Below are 20,354 nucleotides of genomic sequence, written 5' to 3'. Positions count from 1 at the left end.
GCCTGCAGAGGCCACCCAAGCCTGGCACTGATATTAGTGCAATCATATTCTCTGTGAACCTTTGCAATGGGCACGATGCAGATTCCCTGAGGCCTTTTTTTTTTTTTTTAATAAGTAGTACGAAACACTGGAATGTGGGTTTCATTTTGAGACCCTGGGTTATTTTCTTCCTGCAGCAGAGATTCTACCTGCACTTGTGATTCCAGGACAGAATATAAAGTATCCCAATCTCAATCCAGAAGGTTGGAGAAGTTACCATCATGCTAGTCTTCCAAAGGGAAGAATTAAGGATGATGAGACATCTAAAGACATCTGTGGGTGGTCACTCTGGAGCATTTTTTTCATAGGATGACAGAGTGAAAAGAACCACCTCTTGCTACAGTTTTGACACATTTAAATACAGGCATCCTGTCAACTTTTGACTATGTCAGTTTATGTTATGGTATACCCTATTTCTAATTATCATTATCCGGACTCTTTAACATTTAGAAGTCTATGTATTGAGAATGTTGCGGGAAAGTGGAAGAATGGCTGGAGGAGAATGATAGAAAATCCTCATGGTGTCATTGTCTAGACATGGATGGGACACTGTGGGTTTGCATTGAGGCCAGGATTGACTGAAGCTCTGTGCTACAGGTAAGAACCTTTGCAACAGGCAAGATGCGCATTTCCTGAAGTTGGTTGGTTGGTTGATTTCAATGAAAAGGAAACTCTGTGGAGGCCCCAGGGCCCTGGGGCTCAGTCCAGAGGCCCCCCTGCAGGCGAGGAAGGGCCAGTGGAGGGGCCTGATTTGACCTTCTTCTTGGGGTGCAGGCTGTTGGTGCGGCTGTGCTTCTTGTGGTAGGTGAGAGTGTGGGGGTGCAGGTGAGCATAACATTTGCCACAGATCATCTCACAGCAGTTGTTATTTCATGGCCAGCTGGCGGAGGGAAGGCTCGATGATGCCACTCCAGAGGCGAAGCACCAGGTGTAGGGTGGACTCTTTCTGGCTACTGTAGTCTGAGAGAGCTCGGCCATCCTACAGCTGTTTGCCTGCAAAGATCAGATGCTGCTGGTCAGGCAGGATGCCCCCTTTGTCTTGGATTTTGGCTTTGACGGTCTCAGTGGTGTCATTGGGCTCAACCTCAAGGGTGCTGGTCTTGCCCCTCAGGGTCTTCACAAAGATCTGTATTTCTGAGCCTGCGACCAGGCCACTGCCACCAAACCACCAGGCCTCCTTGTTGAAGAGTGTTTTGTTTTGTTTTTAATAAAAAAGTAAGAAGTACACAGCCCAGGGCGGGCCTTCTGGCCCCCACACAGCAGCCCTCCCTCTTGATTTTGCTCTGGGATCTGCAGGGCCCGAGAGCACCACCTGTATTCTCAGAGGCATGTTGTGACGGTGACTCTGAGGATTCTCAAGTTCAAGTAGGCTCACCCCTACTTCCACTGATGGGCAGGGTACTTTGGGATATGTTTCCTTTCCCCAGAAGATCCCACTGGATCCCAGAAGTTTCTAATGAATCAGTCAGGAGCATGCCTAGACAGTTTCAAGTAAACCCTAACTTTTAAGAGTGTTTTATATTCATGAAGAAGATGGTGCCGAGTGTGTGTATATGTGGTGTACAAGCATATTTCTACTCATCTTAAAATTTCCCTTTTGAGAGATGTCACACTTCTCTTTGGCCTACATTACATTCCAGAGGATATAGGTATGGGACGAGAGTTTTAGTCCATAATGTTAACTGGAGCATGACCATCTGAGTCAAGTTTTGTCATTATTGTTCCTGCTTCTCCCCTGTACTCTGCTTTGGTAGCAGAAACAGAGCCTTAGAAGGGTGAACTTGAATTCAACCTGGATGCCCAATGAGTTAATAAATGAATCGAGAAGCATTTGGTAAGTTCTTTTCTTCAAGTGGAGGTATGCTTTTCTTGAGCTTTTTATTCTGCAGAGGTATTCAGAGCTTGTAAACATGAACTCAAGGAAATTCAGACTGTGACAGTTGATCTTGTAACCTGGGCAGTTACTACCATATTAAATTGCATCCTGATTATTTGGAAAGCACAATGTTTTTGATCAGCTATTGAGGTCAGGTTTGTGGGGTCAAGTATCCCATTATACTTATATTCTCTTCCAAATGGATTTGGACCTTTATTTTATTCTGCCGGTTGTTTTTCTGGTCTATTATTACAGCTATTATTGCAGCCTTAAAAATAGCTCTTTTTCCCACTCCTAGAAGTTAACATTCCTAAAAAAATAATAAGTGGATCTAATGAAAAAGTTAATATACTAACCTCCCCTTTTGAATACAAGGTGTTTTTGTGTGTGTATGTGTTTGTGTGTGTGCATATTTTGAGAGAGACGAAAAGAGAGTTAGTTAATAATATTTGTACCTGAACTCAGAGTGATTGAAGACAGATTCTCTCTTGTCTTAGCAGAGTGGAGAGAAAGAGGGTTTCAATGCACGAGAAAAAGAACAGGGTCAGTACCAGAAGGGACATACGGCAATACTGGCCAATATGTGAGGAACCGATGCAAATGCTACAAGCCAATTGTTGTTTGGAGGCTGCCTAATGAGTCTGGAAAACTACCCAACTTCTAAGGTTCTATAACTGCCTCACTTAGCTTTGATTTTTATAAATAGTCACATTTGTTCCAACCCCTGTCTCCACATCCTGTTAGTAATATCGGTCAATTTATATATGTCGAGTGGGAAGTACATTAATTTAGATTCCCTGAACATCTGCTGGTGCCTAGATGGTCTTGAACCGAAATTAAAATCATTGAGTCATTCACCCCACAAATATTTATTGAGCATCCCGGGGCCTGCGCAGTCTGTCAGAAGCTCCCTCAGCAACTAAGGGCACTCTGTGAGAGGAAACACCCCCGAGAATTGAGAAAAGAAATGAAAAGCCAGTTGGAGCAGGCCCTGGAGAATTCACTCGTCTCTTCCTTTGTGATTATGACTGTTCCCAAGACTTTGAACCGCTGTGTGTCTAGATTCTCAACTTGTATTTGAGACTGGCTTTTCTGGGTTCGTCTTGCCTTTCCTGGTGTCTGGATTCACTCCTCCTCCTTCAGCTACTGCATGTTTCTATTAGCCCCGTTTGATTTCCTGACTCTGTACTCCAGCCATAAGAGCTTCATAGGTGGAAATTGATCTGGGATGGGGATGGGGAGGGAATAAGACAAAGTTCTCGCTGTGGAGACCAGGAGCCCGAGACTAGGTGCTCTTTATCATGCAACGGAATAGGCTCTTCTTCTAATCAAGGGAGAGACAGCATAGCCTGACTGTCCTTGGCGGGTTCTAAGATCTTGTCAATTTGGGTGTGACTGAAAGATTCCATGGTTCCTTCGATCATGCCCATCTCCACACCTTAAAGTCAGTGCTGGTGGTGCTCAGGCATGACCACAACCCGTTGCTGGGCATGAACTAAGCTAAATGGGGCAAGGGGATGAACTCGTTTCCAATCCTGGCTCTCTGCAAGCCTGCTTTCACTCTTTCCTGCCCGCATCTTGCAGGGTGTGATAATCACTTGCTCACTGATTCACCTCTTCTGGTGCTGAGTGGAAGCTATTGTAATCAATTAAGGTCACGAGGATTCTATTTGTGTCCCACTGCCACAGCCTTGGAAGGATACCCTACCACCAGGAAATAGTTAATTCATTTGTCGAGATGGCCCCTCTTAGGACTGAGATAAACTGACTCATTGTGTTTCCTGGTCTTGCCTTTTCACACGCGCTGTTGTATCAATCACAGAGGTCCCTTTTTAAACAATCACCATATGTCAGTGTCAACATTGTATTCGTATTTAGTATAATACACAGTCACCAGTGTTGTAAACTTTACAGTTTGCATTTTGTGTCACAATTGTAGTTTGTGGTATGAAATAATCACCATCACCAGTGAATCCTCCAGACCCAGATCACTCAATACAGTGAATGCCTTTCAATATCCTGGTTCTTTTTTGCCGCCCTCCGTATTTTGTAAATGGGACACTGACCTTCCGGGTTTATCTATTTCTCTCACTCACAGGGCTCCCGATGGCTTACATCTTCTGTGGCCTTCTTTAGTAACAACATTCACTTTGTGATTCCTCTGAAAGCTGAAAGCTCAAAACACTGAGCAAACTGAAAAGTCAAAGCAAAAGCCCCTCGTCCTCTTGATCATTAATCACTGGCTGGGTGTGTGTGTCAGAACTTGGTGCCGCTCTGATTTCTCTCCTATGCCCTTCGGGCAGAAACCTCTTCTTATTTGTGTCTTCTGGAGCACCCAGTACACTGCTGGAGCTCCATAAATAATTAATCTCACCAATAATAATGGGAAGCAGAGGCTTCCAAGAGCCTTCCTTTCCCCCGTTCTGTGAAGCTGGTGTTATGGTATTTTGACTATCAAAACAATGATTAAGTGGCTTTGGCACACTTTATGTTTGGGCTAAATGCGATTTTGCTAATGCACCATCTCGTTCCTCCCTCCCCCAACACTCGTATTTTAATGATTTCTAATTAATATTGTAATATTTCTTGAATAATTCATGTTTTTAAACAAGAAAGACTGGCATAAATTTATGTCAATCTGTTTGTGTATTGCAGTGCTGTGCACAATAAACAAACACAGTCTGCTTCCCTTGGAGACTCGGGGAAGAGGCAACAGAAAAGAGAAACATCAGAGGATGGGGCTGAATTCTCATTCCTCCCCAGAAGAGAAGGGCCCCCAGGTCGCCTTCTGAGGTTTTCAGGCAGACACCTTTGTCTTTGTTATCCACCCCCACCACTGTCAGTCCATTTTCCTCTTCTGACAGGTGCCTGAGGCCCCCAAGCTGCACTTCATTACCCCAAGCCCTCCTCTCCTCCTTCCCTCTGTTCCCTGAACTCCGTGGCCTCTCACCACCAGACCCATCACAAATTCGTCTTTTTCCTTCTCTGGACATGGCTCAAGGATAGGAGCAGACTGTAATCTGATGGACTAGGCAGGACCACGTGGATAAAAATCTGGGGTAGACTTCTTCATATGGTCAGCAAGTATTTCCCGAACACCTGCTGCTGGCTCAGAACCCCACAAAGCCTGAGGGCACTAGATCATTGGGTAATCTTGGCCAAGTAATGCCATTGTTCCTCTATAGAGGGTCCCAAGGAATCCATTTGGGACTCTCTAGAAGTCTAAGGGGGATTTCTTTTAAGAAAGGCCTGAAAGCCCCTTTCTGGACAGCTGCTGGTTCTCAGGCCACATGTTCAAGCTACAGTTGTGATGTGGTAGAAAGCCGTGGGTGGGTTTTTTTTTGTTGTTGTTGCTGTTGTTGTTTTTAATTTTCATTTTCAGTGTGTTTTTCAGTAAAAACCAACATAGGGACTGGAGGAAAGTTTTCAGAATAAAAGCCTAGCTCCGTCCCGAGCCTGCCATCCTGCCCCCAACTCCACGTGGTGGTGATCTTTAGTTTGTTCAGGACTAAGGTCACATTCCATTGAATTCAACAGAAAATTACTCAGGGACCCGGAAGCAGGAACTTGTTTTCCTTCAGCCTCTTCTTCTGTCCAGTTTAGGAAGGCTGCTACTTTAGAACAGCTTCCCTGGGAGACCTGCTGCCAAGTGACTTGCATTTCCCCCCTTCTTCTTTGGATTTGGAGGAAAGACTTTCCTATCTATCATTTCTGCCTGCATTACAGCACTAGCAATGCTGTGCTGATCCTGCTCCTGGAGCCATTAATGTGTGTCACTGTTAGCAGCCAGTGGAATACCCACGCCAGCGACATAGCTCACTGAGATGGATGTGCTTGTTTGGATTGCATTGCTATTGCTAGGCTAACTATCATTTGTACTAATGATTTCCAAGTAGGTAGCAAAAGGGTAGGAGGGAAGTGACTTAATTTGGTTCTTTTCCCCCACTATCTCTAAGAGCAATTTTAGTGGTGAAAACCTTCTGCAAGGCAACAGCTCCTGAATTGGTTGAGGTCTTTGGAAAGACAGTTATTAACTGACCATATCGAGATAGGGAGTGCTGGTGATTATGTATCTGGTATAATCTTCGCAGAATGGAGATAACATACCTGCCCTCTGATGGACTGCAAATGGCCTCTACTGACACAATCATCCTCATCCTGCAAACAGAAGGGTCGCCTGTTTCTGTTGCTCATCCTAATGACACTGAGATGAGGAAAGTGAAGTTGAAAGTGAACACAAAGTAGTAGGGGGTACGCTGCAGGTAGGAAGAGGAAAAATGTAGCTTGCCTCTGCCCAAAGGGCACAGGAAGCCAGGATGGAATTTAGGGAAGATGATTACATCTACATGACGGAATTTGTAGCGATGGTAGTTGAGCCTCCTAATAACTTTGAAAGTTTTCAGAATGCACATTTTCCTTCCTATGTGCTCCAGTGTCCCCTTGACATGTGGGCATAATGTTGTTCTATCTCCTAATACTGTTGCCACATTTCCCAACCCCTAGGGCTAGAATTAAGAATGGACATCTGCCTAGAACTAGTTTGGAACCAGAAACTAATGTCTCTAAGCTCAGTTATATTTCAGCAGTAATGGACAACTTTTGTACATGTCCCTCTTGGTGCATTTCCTGCCTTCAGCCTTTGTATTCAGGGACTCTGCCATACTTCCCTCTGTCTCCAAACTCAGTCCTGTCTACCTCATATCTCATTTCCAGCATTTAGCTTTCTGGGAAAAGCACTTGGATTCTACTCTGTGGTTTAGAAACTTCTCATCATGCCCCCATTTTCCACCTGTTCAAGACTACTACTGCCTCCAGGGTTTGGGAATCTTTGATTAGCTCCTTTGGGTTGTGCTCCATTTGCCATTTCTCCCTTTCTTGTATCCTCAAACTTGCCAGCTTTACTGATACCTCTTGAGCTTCTCTCATAAAAGAAATTAATGTAACTCCCATTTTCCTTATTCAAAAACCTGTATTTCCCCTTCCCTTCATAGGAAAGTTTCTTGAAATAACAACCTCCAATGAATATCTCTGCTTCTCACTCTATATTTGTTTCTCAAACAATGAGGGCCAGACTTCTACCTCCGTCCCTGTCACTCCACTAAACTGCCAAGGCCACAGGCAACATCCTTGTAGCCAAACACAGGCAGCAATGTTCAGTTCTCATCTGAGCTGGCTTCTCTATAGAATTGACCAGAGTTGGCCCTCCTTGGCCCATGATGTTCTCGCCTCATTTGGATTGGTTTCCATGACAGTCCTCTTGCCAGGATGGTTGTCTTACACTTCTGGTGGTCCCTTCTCAGCCTTGTTTGTGGGATCTTGATTCTATATCTATTACTTAGGTGGTTGGAATTCTTGAGGGCTCTCTCTTCTCTTCTCTTGTCTTTTTTATCATTGTGGTCTTTTGGAGGAATTTTATTCTAGGTTTTAGTTACCACATACGAGCTGGCATTACCTTCTGCCCTCCCCCCACCTTTTAAAAATCTTTGACTCTCTTCTTAGCATTTTGTCTAAAAGCATGAGACTTATTCATAAGGACCCCAGTTCTTCTCCTCTAACCCATTATGTTCAAAACAAAAACAATCCTCTTTTTCTCTGAGTCTGAAGTGTGATCCCCCTTCTGTATTCCCTGTCCAGAGACTGACAACCATCTACCCAATTGCTCAAGCTGGAAATCTGGCCCTATCTTTTCTCTTTTATTCTCACTCGTCATCCAGGGTGAATCCTCTTGACTCTGTAGCTCATTGTCACCTTCACTGCCACAGCCCTGATTTGCATCCTCCTCACTGTCAGATAATTTTTCTAACTTGAGTGTCAGTTTCCTGCTCAGACATCTTGTATTCTCCCCAGTGTCTTGTCAGATAAAAAGTTATTTGGTCCCTTGTACTTTTCCAACCTCCTTGCCCACCATTCCCCCTCCCACACTGTATGCTCCAACAAGATATGTGCGGTCCCTGGATGCTGCCATACCCTTTCATTCCTCCATGCCTCCATACACACTGAATCCTCTGCCTAAATGTCCTTTCCCTGGCCAGCTCCTGTTCTTCCACGTCCTAGATAAGAATCTATCTTGCCTGCCAAGCTTTCTAGGACTCCACAGAGAAGATTGAAGGCTCTTTCTGTATTCTGTTCTTCTGAAACTCTGGGGTTGCCGTTTTTGTTTTGTTTTGTGCATCCTTCCAGCTACTGGACTCTAAGCATCTTGAAGGAATGAATCTTTTTATATTTGTAATACCTGCTCACCCCCTAGCACAGTGTAAATGTTAAATAAATGTTTATTAAAGTTACATAACGATGCCACGTTTCACTTGAGGTCATTCTGTGTTTTCATCAGCTCTGAACTCCCACTTTATTAAAATGAGAGCAGAATCACCTATAATTCCCAGATACAGAAAGTGGGTTGTGGCTGTGTCCTTGTCACTTAAAAGGTATGTTACCTGGGATAGAATATTTGATCTTTCTGGTCCTCAGATAGGATATAGCATGATATCAAGGTTTTTCTATTGTTTCCTAAGGAGAATGGGGCCCCTTGAAGGCAAGAGGAGGCTGAGGACCAGGGACTCTGTGCTCTCCTTTTTTGTTTCAAAGAGCAGCTCCGCCTTCATCAATTTTATATATAGTGATCACATGTAGAATTGTCTTTAAACCTAAGATTCCACTGCTAAAATATAATTTGGAAACCACTTCACGGGATTATCTCTAATTCTCTTCTAGCTGAAAAAATGTCTGTGGTTCTGTGAGCTGCATAGTAATATTGGCCTGATGAAGCACCTCTCCCAGAAGCACAATGGAAATGCATTACATAATCTTTGTATAAACTTTCAATTTTACACTTTTTTTACATAAAAGAAGGAGGGAAAGGGTCAGGGTATGGGGATGGAGGAGGAAGCAAAGAGAAGGAAAAGGGGAATCAGGAGGTCAGTGGAAGGGAGGGCCAAGAGAATAAAAAGGGGAATTCACTGCAGGCAGAGGATTCCATTGCTCTTCCACTCCAGGAGCATATGCTGTGAAGAGAGCGTGCACTTCAGAGTTCAGATGAGCCAAGAAAGGAGAACCTGCTGCTCCAGGAAATCTTCCCAAGTGTGAGCATCTCAAGGTGCTGAGTGTGAGTCAGGTATGCAAAGAGACATATTTTTCATGCAACACAACCTAATGTGCAAGCTAACAACATCATTTGGTGTTTAATGAAAGAAATGGTGATTCTGTTCCTGAGCTGGAGGGCAGACTGTTGGACTTTGAAAGTCACTGCTGGTCTCTAAAGTGATGTCATGTGAACTGTTTTGTGTGCACTTTAAGGGTTGTTCAATTTTCTGCATAGAATGGAACATAACAGACAACTCCATTATGAGACATATCTGCACACCCAGAGTTGTGTGGTTTTGCTGTGATCATGAATCATCATGAATCTTTTCTAGGAGGAAGCTGCTTTACATGTAAACTCTAACCATGTTTATTCACCTGGTATAATAGTGATTAGGGTAAACAATGTAGAATGTGCTGGAATCTGCAGAGGAGGTGCATAAATACTGGGGCCAAGCAAAAGCTGCAGACAGAACTCATAGTGTCAGCTCTGATTTACATCATCACATTTAAATGCAAGAAGGAATGTCGACTCTAAAGAAAATCAAATACATTAAAACAAAGCTCTATGCATTTTTAGAACTATAGACAAAATAAACCTGAAATCTATACCCTGTTTCAATGTCCTTGATAGAAAAGATAGAGATTCTGCCTAATCATGGAATTGAGAAAAAGAGAAATAAATCCAGATACCAAAGGACAGAAAAGAAAATGCTACATAATGATTTTATAATACAGAAATGTTTTACTCAAGAAGTACATTTTAAAATCCCATTGAAAATGCCATGTAAAATCGAATTGCCCTCAGACTTTGAAAATAATATGGAGGATGGCTGGAATTTCAAGGTGGAGAATAGCCTGCTTTTTAGCAAGCCGATTTTATAGCTAAACTCTCTTATTAGACACCTTTCTGAGGTTTCTACCATCTTTAAGAGATTTATGTGTTGTTATCAGTTCCATTTAAGGTACTTACTTATTAACACTGCCCTTGGAAAATCCAGAATGGTTAAACAGTAGCAGATTTGAATTTTATTATTTTGCCTTGCAAAAAAAAAAAAAAAGAATGTTGCTGGCTGAGAAAAGAGATCAGGTATAAACTTTCATGAGAGTAGTTCATGTTTATTCTAAAGTAAAGTCTTTACATGTTAACATGCTCCAAGCTATACGTTAAGTCAAGGGAAGACCTTTCAGAAGCAGCAAACCAATGTATTTTTTACAATGCATTAATCTAATTTTTCTTGAAAACACTAAAGTACATTGGAAAACCATCTCCTTTGTTTCTTTAATGGCCAACCAAAAGCCACAATTCAGAAACTTGCTTGATTCAGACAAAACTAATGTGACATAAAGATCTGATCTGGGGAGCACAGAAAAACTGTAGTGAGGCGGAGTCCACCTTGCCATTGGCCTTCCCAAGTCCATTACACCTGGTTTCTTGTAATGAAAAAGGAGAGTCAGTTTCTCATGAGCAGATCAACCCTTCTGGGAACTGAGGGTTGGGACATATCCTTTCTCTCTTCTTCTTCTGAGGCACCGCGCATGCCATCACTCCATTTGGATCATCTATCTTCCATTTACTCAAAACTCATTTTTGGTTCTTTCAGTGTCTTAATAATTACCCAGGTTGTTGGAAGCCTTTCCAAGCTATAGTTGAAGTAATGTCACCTCCCCTTTCCAGCCCTTCACTTTTCCCTGATTTCTCAGCATGTGGGTTTCTTTTAAAAAGAATCTGTTGGATTTTTTTCTCAAAGGGTAAACATGGATTGTTTTGTCCCTTATTTTATGTATTCATCATTATGTTTGTGCTGGAAATACCATCATATGACAGGTTTTTCCAGGATGTGTCTTTGCTTTCCATTAGCAAGGCAGAATGTACAATGGATAGAGCCTGATATTTGTGTTCCAACCATCCAGGTTCAACTTTTTTGTCATTACTCAGATCGTAAATCTCTACCTCTTCAGAGATTACTCCACAATTTATAATTGGTTCTTTCCTGTTTTCTCAAAGTGCTTGGTATCTTCCTTCAAAGCACTTATATTTGCAACTTTATATTTACTTGCATGATTATTTGAGCAATGTCCATCTTTTCTACTAGACTCTCAGCACCACGAAAGCAAAGACTAGGATTGGTTTGCCATTCTAACCTCACAGACTTTGGCACATAGTAAGTGTAAAATAAAATGAAAATGAAAATGAAAAAGGTAAAATGAAATCTATAAACATTTCTATTACCATTCACACTTTCTGTAACTTACAAGGCAGTATGCAGTAAAGACTATCTGGTAAAATGTTTTCAAACAAACATCAGTGACTATTGAGTCTTTTAGATTTTTTTCAGGGTTGAAGATTACCACAAAGAAACACACTTAATTGGCTTCTATTCCAAGTTTTCAGGCAGTTCACAATATATGGAGCCCTTTAGGGAGGTGGGTTGGTTCTAGGGAGTGGGGTGCAGGAGGAAGAGAGAGTCATTCAGAAGAGGAGGCATGAAAACTAGGGCGTGACATGCAGTACGTCACTCTTGTTGAAGAAAGATGGCCATCTCAGATCACATATACCATGCTGTTTAACTGTGGATGTTAAGCTTTAATGGGGTTGTTGACAACCTAGAATGTGACTGGGGGGCAATAAAATTTGGTCATGTCTTTGAGGAATGTTTGGAAAGATAGGTTGTAAAGGAATTCGGGTTGGGGAACAAGTACAACTGTCTCCAACTATGAAAACAATCATGATGTAAAAGAAAGAGACATCTTTTCTATGCTCCCCAAAGCAGAATAAGGAATAATCCATGTCCGAGGGAGTAACTGACACTGTCTGAGGAGGGAAGAGAAGCCTTGCAACACAGTGGACTTGTTTCATTGGTGTTTCCTCAGAGTCTGGGGGAACATCTGCCATTGTGTTGGGAGTAATTTTGGCTTAGATGAGAGACTGGATTCTAGGCCCTGTGGCACTCAGGCAGTACACTGCCCTTGGCCTTGGACCCCTTGGATGGCAGTCATTGAACCAGACTCAACTCCTACTCATCTGCAAAATGGGAAAAAGTACCACCTATGTCACAAAACTCTGCGGGATGGAGCATGATAATTTATAGAAATTTAAAAGCACATCATGATGTTTTAAAGTGTACTGTGCTAAATAAATATCAGACATGATTAAGTGAAGATAAATTTGTAATTTTCCCTTGATTTCACATTTGACTGTTAGACACATACAAGCCAGGGCTGTCATTTTTTTCTTCTTCCATATGTCTTTGAATCAGTTTCTTCCATCCCATGCCTAACCCACCATATGCACCCTGACATTTGGGAGGAATGCTTTTTTAAAATATTGCATTCTGTACTCCAAATGCACAAAATACCGACCTGTGTCAAAAACAGTGTTGTGTGTTTTCCAAATTCTGTTTCATGGATCCCTTTCTGGGCATAGGGGAAGACTTGCAGTTAGGTTTCAGTTATTTGATTATGTTTTGGTCAATGGAATAGGGACAGAAATAATACATGCCATTTCTGGGCCTGTTTATAAACCTTGCTCAGTTATCCATGGTGTGTGTGTGTGTGTGTGTGTGTGTGTGTGTGTGTGTGTGTGTGTGTGTGTGTCCATTTTCCAGAAAGCCTGGAGGCCAGGTGTTTAAGATGTCAGTCAAACAATATAGAAATAGACTAGATCTCTGAGTCACCATTTTGGGGGCCAATCACCCCAGAAGGCCACCTGACACACATCAGGCTGTGACTTGAAAGAAAATTGACTCTTTGTTGTATTAAACCCTTGAGGTTGCTGTTTTACTTAATGATTTATTTGTTAAGCACAGCATAACCTACTGTATTTGCCTAATATGGAAATTAGTACCAAAAAAGAGTGGTGGCTAAAACAAAAACTTAAAACATGAGGCACTGGTTTAGTGTTGGAAGGTAGGTGGCTCTGATATGAGAGTTTATAATTCTTCTTACATTCTTGGGTCATATTATTATTTTTATTCCTTGGCTATTGAGGTTCAGGGGAGACTAAAAATGATGATAAATAGTATTTATTGAACTCTTACTATGTGCCAGGCACTGCACTGCAGTCTGTGCGTTGCCTCAATTAATCTTCACAACAACCTTGCATTGGAAACACCATTATTTTCCCTCTTTATAGATAAAGAAGTTGAGAATCAGAGAAGCCCAAACTCTTACTATGTGCCAGGCACTGCACTGCAGTCTGTGCATTGCCTCAATTAATCCTCACAACAACCTTGCATTGGAAACACCATTATTTTCCCTCTTTATAGATAAAGAAGTTGAGAATCAGAGAAGCCCAAACTCTTACTATGTTCCAGGCACTGCACTGCAGTCTGTGCATTGCCTCAATTAATCCTCACAACAACTTTGCATTGGAAACACCATTATTTTCCCTCTTTATAGATAAAGAAGTTGAGAATCAGAGAAGCCCAGCTTCCATGCTCTGGAAATCTACAATGGGATATCTGGAAAGTTGAGTTTTCCTTTTTGTGAATTGTCTGGGGATAAACAAGGAGAATATCTTAAGAGAAAGTACTTACTAACCTAATTTATTAACCTAGATTACAATTTAACCTAGTAAGCTAGAAAGGAGCAGAACTCACTGGGAATAATGAATATCTTAGTAAAGCCATATTACTTGGGCATGCTTCAAATTGGACAAAATAAATTTCTCTCTCACACACACACAACACAAAAGCAACAAATTAAGACAGAGCAGAAATCTCTAAATTATGCTCCAGAATACAAGCAATTAAAAGAGTATGGGTTCCAAAATACTACATATACGATCTAAGGAGGATGGCTGTAGTTACAGTTCTGGTTTTTGGGCTAGATGATCCTATTCAATACAGTAACCACTGCTATGTTTGTCTATTGAGCATTTGAAATGTCTTGTTCTGAGATGTGCTGTGTTAAATGCACACCAAATTTTGAAGACTTAGTACAAAAATGTAAACTATCTCATTAATATTGATTAAATATTGATTGGTATTTTGTATATAGTGGGTTAAGTAAAATGTACTATTGATTTTAGCTGCTTACTTTTATCTCTTAAATGTGGTTAGTAGAAAGTTTAAAATTACATCTGTGGCTCACTTTGTGGCTCACATTATATTTCTGTTGGACAGTGCTGGGCTAGAGTGTCAGGAATTAAGCAAACCAGAGTAACTTGTAGAGTGTTTCTGTTCCAGAAGCAGTTCAAATTCTAGTGAAGGTGATGCTTTGAGGTGATGCTTTTCTGAAATCCTCTTTCAGTCTTTTGGTCTATTTTTCTTGAGCATCCTCCTGGTCTCCAGCTGCACAGATGATCTCAGATCTTCTTATAAATGATGCACTTGCTTAATATTGAGGGATCTATCAGTTCTCAAAGTAGCTATGGGCAGACCAGTGCTTCTTAAATTTAAAGTGTATGGAAATCATGGTGGTGGGAGGTCTTCTTCTTTTTTTTTAAGATTTTATTTATTTATTTGACAGAGAGTGAGAGAGCACAAGCAGGGGGAACTGTAGAGGGAGAGGGAGAAGCAGGCTCCCTAACCAGCAGGGAGCCCGATGCAGGGCTCGATCCCAGGACCCTGGGATCATGACCTGAGCTGAAAGCAGATGCTTAACCATCTGAGCCACCAGGTGTCCCAAGGGAGGAGGTCTTTTTAAGAGCAGGGTCTGTTATTAAGTCTGGAAAGGGACCTGAGATAATGCAAAGCCTGCAGATCTGGGACCACACATGAAAAAGCAAGAGCATAGGGAATATTAGACCCACCACACATCAAAATATGAGAACAAAAGGGAAAAGTGGGGTGATTGTCATAAACCATCAGAGTGAACCCTCTATCCTCAATTAACTTACTCTTCTTTCTCCTTTCAGATTGAGCTGTATCTATAGAAGGTGAAATGAACAGGCCACAGCACAACTAATCTGCTCAATTCTACTGTTGCAAAGATTGATGGAGACCATTGTGTGATCAATTTGGTCATGACACTGGGTATCAGTCATGAGCATGACTGAAATGAATGGAATCACTTTACTCCAATCTGGTCTGCTTTCACTGTGTAAACTTAGCTGCTCTTGAAGGCTTGGGGTCAGGAAAATCAGCACTACACCTAAGTCTACTAACCTTCCTGAGATAATTTATTAGCAAAAAATCAGCATATTCATGCATATTAGTTATTATAAGGGACAATCAATCAATTTGCCTGTCTTACTCATGTTCTCTTCTCAAAGGATGTGCTTACTTTCTGTTGAAGTTAGAAAGTGTCACAATTTAATATTTGTAAAAATGAAATTTGTATAAGACAATGAGATCAAGCCTCAAACTAATTTGGGAAATCAGCTCAAAAATAATTTCTGAAAGAGAATTAAGGAAAATATTTGGACTAGTAATATAATATTTGGTATGAGTTTATAAGCTCCCAAAATGGCTACTTAGAAGCCTATATGATTTTGTAATTTTTAAACATTTAAAAATAAATTCATTACATAAGTCTCAATCTATACCTCATTAGAACATCACTGCAGTGTGGATATGGAGGCATAGTCAATTGTGTCATATCTAAAATACAACTTTTGCATGACACTTTGGGGTTTTTGAGGTCCCCTGGATGGAAACTTTAAATTCCTGTGACCTCGAGGCTCATTTTCCATCACTCATAATGTCAAATTAACTTTACTGTTGATTCTTTCTCTTGTTATTCCTGCAGTGGCCTCCTTATTTGAATTCAGATCTGGTTTAAAACATTGGCTGCTACTTTGACCTACACTGACATTTCAAAGGCTGAAGAATAATTAGTGAAATAAAAACCTCATAATTACTTTCTAACACACACCCACACAAAGCCTTTTGTTGAGCTGGCAGAATGGATTGGGATTTTTGTTGTGTTGTGTTTTGTTCTAAGTGATTGAGCATGGGACTAAAGTGAAGTGACAGACATTTCTTGAATGCACAAAATAATCTGAAACCGAAGAGAGTCAATGTTTCACCTAACAGTATTGAAGTCTTACTTGAGAATCAACTTTATTCTGATTTTAAACTTTAATTCTAACAAAAAGAAAGTCTTTCTTTGGAAATAACTATAAAATGAAGAATATGACATCATATTAATAACAACAGTCTGGTTATTTTTGTTGTTGTTGTTGGCTTTTGGCTAGGTTGGAGAAGACCAAACAGGGAATTGTTCTGATTCAGATATTAAGATGGTTTGAACTACTTGTTCAACTATCCCAGGAAAATGTTTCCTACAGTAAACACATGATGAATAAGTTTGTATTGCATTGGCTCTTTCCTTTTAATCCAATTTGTTGGTTGGACTTGTGTATGAGGATCTATCAGTACTTGTAAACAAGTGAGATCTTGCTTGTACCTAGCTTCCTCTGTCAAAAGAAGAGAAAATCAGACAGGAACTGCTTGTTGTTGGTTGGGTGCAATATGAGAGATTCATCCCTGGGTCTTTGTGGTCTATATGTTTCTACGGTAAAAAGTATAATTTTGTTGTTGTTTGTACTATTTGCAGAGAGGCTTTGTAATAGCTAATGTAATCAATACATTGAACAAACATGCTCTTTTGTAAACAAAACACAATAAAAAAAGTGGTATTTCTCAAACTTTTCAATCTTAGGGCCTTTTGCAATGTTACAGTGACTGAGGACCCTGAGATGCTTTTTGTATATGTGTGATATATATTGATTTTAGAAATCAAAATTGAGGAATTTAAAATAATAACATGCATTATATGTTAACAAAATAATATATGGTTTTATTTAAAAATATATATTTCAAAAGAAATAGTTGAGAAGAGTGTCATCGTTTCACATGTTTATAAATTTCTTTGACACCTAACTTGATAGAAGGTAGCTGGAAGATATCATAGGTCATATAGCCTCTGGAAAATTCTACTACATGTAAAAGATACTAAAAAAATAAGACTGAAAAATAAAATTATGTCTTTTATTATTTTTTAGAGAGTTTATTTATTAATTTGAGAGAGTGAGTGCTCGTGCTTGAGTTGCGGGAGGGGCAGAGAGACAAGCAGACTCCCTGCTGAGCTGGGAGTCTGATGTGGGGCTCCATCCCAGGACCCCGAGATCATGACCTGAGCCAAAATCAGATGTTTAACCAACTGAGCCACCCAGGCACCCCTGTCTTATATTATTATGAAAATAGTTTTGACCTTGTGGGCTCTCTGAGTGTCTTGAGGAGCGCCCCCCCGCCGCCAAGTGTCCTTGGAGCACACTTTGAGAACTCCTGGTCTGAAGATGAAACGAAGAGTAAGACTTAAAAACTCTATTAAAACTTCAAACAGATTTAAAGTGGAAAAATGTTCCTTTAAGAATCTTACAGTTGTACTTCACAGATCCTCTCATTAAGCTATAGGACTCCTATGAGTATCAAGTGTGTTGGGCTACAGAAGCTTTCTAAGAACCTCAAGGTAGAGAAGAACTTAATGTGCAGGTATGGATTTTGTCTAGGGGGATGAAGCCAATAGCTTCATAGGAAGCCCATAGGTTTTTTTTTTTTTTAATTTAAATTCAATTAATTAACATATACTGTATTATTGGTTTCAGAGGTAGAGGTCAGTGATTCATTAGTCTTCTATAATACCCAGTGCTCATTACATCACATGCCCTCCTTAATGTTCATCACCCAGTTACCCCATTTCCCCCATTCCCCTCCCTTCCAGCAACCCTCAGTTTGTTTCCTATGTTTAAGAGTCTCTTATGGTTTGTCTCCCTCTCTGGTTTCATCTTGTTTTATTTTTTCCTCTCTTACCCTATGATCCTCTGATTTGTTTCTTAAATTCCACATATGAATGAGATCATATGATAATCGTCTTTCTCTGATTGACTTATTTTGCTTAGCATAATACCCTCTAGCTCCATCCATGTTGTTGCAAATGGCAAGATTTCATTTTTTTTTTTTTTTTTTGATGGTGGAGTAGTTTTCCGTTGTGTGTGTGTGTGTGTGTGTGTGTGTGTGTGTATACCTCACATCTTCTTTATCCATTCATCTGTTGATGGACATCTAGGCTTTTTCCATAGTTTGGCTATTGTGGACATTGCTGCTGTAAACATTGGGATGCAGGTGCCCCTTCGGATCACTACATTTGTGTCTTTGGGGTAAATACCCAGTAATGTAATTGCTAGGTAATAGGATAGCTCTATTTTCAACTTTTTGAGGAACCTCCATACTGTTTTCCAGAGTGGCTGTACCCGCTTGCATTCCTACCAACAGTATAAGAGGGTTCCCCTTTCTCCGCATCCTCACCAACACTTGTTGTTTCCTGACTTTTAATTTTAGGCATTCTGACTGGTGTGAGGTGGTATCTCATTGTGGTTTTGATTTTTATTTCCCTGATGCTGAGTGATGTTGAGTATTTTTTCATGTGTCTGTTAGCCATTTTTATGTCTTCTTTGGAGTATGTCTGTTCGTGTCTTTTGCCCCTTTCTTGAAGCCCATAGATTTTTAAGATAATCTTACTATGGTAAACACTGTCTCTTTGAATTAAAAGGACAAAGAATACAAAATGAAGAGAGCTGAGAAAAGTATTCATCTGAAAACACTGGGCATTTATCATGGAAAAAGAGGGTTGACAGAGGGTGGGAAAAAGAGCCCAGAGGACAGAGCCAAGAGCTGTGAAGATCTTTCCCAGAGAATAGGGCCCAGGCCTAATCAAGAAACTGCCAACACATGCCTGGCTGGATTTCAGAATTTTTCACCAGTGATTTCTATGTATCTCTTGTTTTCAAATGGATCTACAGCAGTCATCTTCTCTTTCTCTCTCACCATTGATGGTGTGTGTAACAGACAGATATCTTCTCTAGTTCACAGGTCTTGAGATTGGGAAGAACTCTTTGCCAGAATGCATTAAGGCTTCTGTTGGCCTTTTGGTTGAATGTGTATATTTTGCATCTGGGAATGACATCGCTCATTTAAGACAATGGCAGACAGTGGTAGACTCCAAATTTGCTTCCAAAACTCCTTGCCCCTTGGGGTTCATGCCTTTGTGTAATCTCCTCTCATGTTTTTTTTTTTTTTTTTGAGAATTAGTCCTGTGTGACAAATAGAATATGGTGAAAGAGATAGTTCTTCTTCTGAGGCTAGGCTATAAGAGGAATTGAAGCTTTAGCTTTGGTCTCTAGGATTTCTCATTTTGGGTGAAGCCAGCCACCCTGTGAGGTTCTGGGCAATAGCCAGCAGCAACCTGCCAGCCCTGAGGGGAAAGTAGTTGTGGGAAGTGGATCCTCCGGCTCAAGCCAACATCTGACTGAACTTCACAAGATACCCGGAGCCAGAACCCCTCCCCCACCAGCTGAGCTGCTCCCAAATTTCTGAAAGATAATAATTATTATTCTTTTAAGACATTAAGTTTTGGTATGATTTTTAAATGTAGCAGTAGGTAGTTTACACATAGGTCATACAGGAAGTCTTTTTGTGTAACGTTGAACAGGAAGTAGGAATATTGATGGCAATGGTTGTGATTCAGGCAGAGTGGCCTAGAACTCGAAGGGAATACCTTGTTTTTTCCTCAGCAAAGAACCAAGGCTCTAGTTCCAGCTCTACAGATATCAAGGAGTATGAATCTTATGAACTATCTTGAACTTTCTGGGACTTAGTGTATTAATCTTGAAAATAAAAGACATTAATTTTTTGGGTTTTTTTGTTTTTGTTTTTGTTTTAAAGATTTTATTTATTTATTTGAGAGAGAGAGAGAGAGAGAGAGAGAGAGTGAGCAAGAGAGAAAGGATGAGGAGGGGTAGTTGGGAGAGGCAGAAGCAGACTCCCTGCTGAGCAGGGAGCCAGGGAGCTGCATCTTAGCCAAAGGCAGATGCTTAACTGACTAAGCCACCCAGGTGCCCTGATAAAGGACATTAATTGCATGATATCAAAAGATCCATCATAATTGAAAATATTAGATTTTGTAAATCTACTTCAACACATCCAAAAGCATCATTTCTGGCATTTTTTTCCCTTGGGGATTTGGTATAATTTTCACTAACTTGAATGAACTATCCCTATCTTATGTCATTTCTTCATCTGTCATCAGTTGAAACCTTCCACCTAGATCCAATATATGTGTAGATTTTTTTTTTTTTGCTGAGTTAAGATTTAAAAATACAGCATATCACTGAATTTATTTTTAATTTAAAAAATATAGCTTGACATTTCAGGTTCACATCAGTAATGGCCTTCGATTTTAGTTATTACTGTTTGAAAATATATTGCAAACCAATTAAATGTAGAGGAACAAATAAAGGTATCAGTGATAAATAGAGTAAGAATTTTTGGAAGAATGTATGATTAATTTCAGCATCATATTAATATTTATAATCTGAACTGGCAGATTTATTTCAAATTATTCATAGTGTTTATTA

The 20,354-nt window shown here is 40.4% G+C and overlaps 1 pseudogene; it reads right to left on the bottom strand.

The window, feature by feature from the left end:
- Window positions 1–738: 738 nt before the first annotated feature.
- Window positions 739–6,109, bottom strand: LOC114217850 (ubiquitin-ribosomal protein eL40 fusion protein pseudogene; annotated as a pseudogene).
- Window positions 6,110–20,354: the final 14,245 nt, after the last annotated feature.

Source organism: Eumetopias jubatus, unplaced genomic scaffold (genome assembly GCF_037043125.1).
Source record: "Eumetopias jubatus isolate StellerSeaLion01/CBP00866 unplaced genomic scaffold, mEumJub1_p1.0 scaffold_7, whole genome shotgun sequence".
In the NCBI taxonomy this organism is placed as follows: Eukaryota; Metazoa; Chordata; class Mammalia; order Carnivora; family Otariidae; genus Eumetopias; species Eumetopias jubatus.
The sequence above is the reverse complement of the archived record's forward strand: the minus strand, read 5'-3'. Positions and strand labels throughout refer to the sequence as shown.